Below are 1381 nucleotides of genomic sequence, written 5' to 3' on the forward strand. Positions count from 1 at the left end.
AAGGAGTGGCTGGTGGGTTTGAACCGCCAGCCTTCTGGTTAGCAGTCAAGTGCCCTAGGCACTATGCTACCAGAGCTCCTACTTTTTAAATATGACAAGGCAGACTCCCACCTACAGGCCTTTGCATTTGCTCCCCTACCTCTCTTAGGTCTCTTCTCAAATGCCATCATCTCAATTAAGCCTTCCTTGATCATCTGATTTAAAACTGTAACCTCCATTCCCACATCCTTACACTTTCTATCCTATTTCCCTGGGTTACTTTTCTCAATAGCACCACAAATTGAAGTATTGTATATCTTATTTATTTACTATCTGCCTCCTCTGATTAAAATGTCAGCTCCACCAGGGCAGAGGTTTTTGTCTATTGTGTTCCCTAGTATACCCCCAGCATTAAGGATCTTACCTGATAAAAAGTAAGCACTCAGTAAATACCTGTTAGAAGAACAACTGGTAAATTTGGTGTTAAAATCCACGTTATTGGAGACTTTTTAAAAGGATACTGTCACTTCAAATAGCCAAACATCATTTATTTATATATATTTTTAAAAAGACAAACCTATAAATCTAATACAATCCAAAAAGTAATATTTAATATAGTCTTTCCCCAGTCACCTAACTCAAGTAAACCAAACCTCATTAATCTCACAGGGCAGTACAGTTGTAGACCTGGTATATACATGAATTCTCAAAAATTGCATATTGAGCTTTACCATGAAGTACAGAATGTAAATAACTAGCCTGTGAAGTACTCATTTAAGAAAGTAATCTCTGCTTGATTTAATAAGCTATGATGTATTTCTTTTGTAAGAATATCCAATACAGAAAAGATTATAGACAGTAATATTCAGTGCATGCACCTCAACTTCTCTTCAATATCTCACTTCCATGACCATTATTTCATACTTTGCCCTAAACTAGAACTATTCCATCTTAAAACTAAGGTTCAATACACTATTTTCATGTAACACTTTCAGTCTTTCTAATTCTTTCATTTTTTTACTAAATTATTCTTATGCCTTAATAAAATTTTCAATCCTTTGATCATCTTTTCTTTTCTCTCCAAGCTATCAGCCATTCCCCTCCCTCTTCTTTACACAACCTGAGCTAAGTGGTCCATCCCATCAATACAATGTGAGACACCCTTCTCAGCACTTTGCCTTTCAGACACAAAATCCTGCAAGTCTTCAACCCTGCCTACTCCCCGTTACAAACATTCAACAGTCTTCTCAAACCACCCTTCCGTTTTATTTAATCCTTCCCCTTAGATTATAGAACATGTCTTCTTGAGACTGGTAAATAGTTCCTGCTACCTAGATACTTGGAGCTGGCCTGGATCCAGCCCATTTCCAGGTGTGGTTCTCCAAGCTTCCCATAAATTCTG

This window comes from Orycteropus afer, unplaced genomic scaffold (assembly GCF_000298275.1).
Source record: "Orycteropus afer afer isolate SDZICR_OR568_19922 unplaced genomic scaffold, OryAfe1.0 scaffold00177, whole genome shotgun sequence".
In the NCBI taxonomy this organism is placed as follows: Eukaryota; Metazoa; Chordata; class Mammalia; order Tubulidentata; family Orycteropodidae; genus Orycteropus; species Orycteropus afer.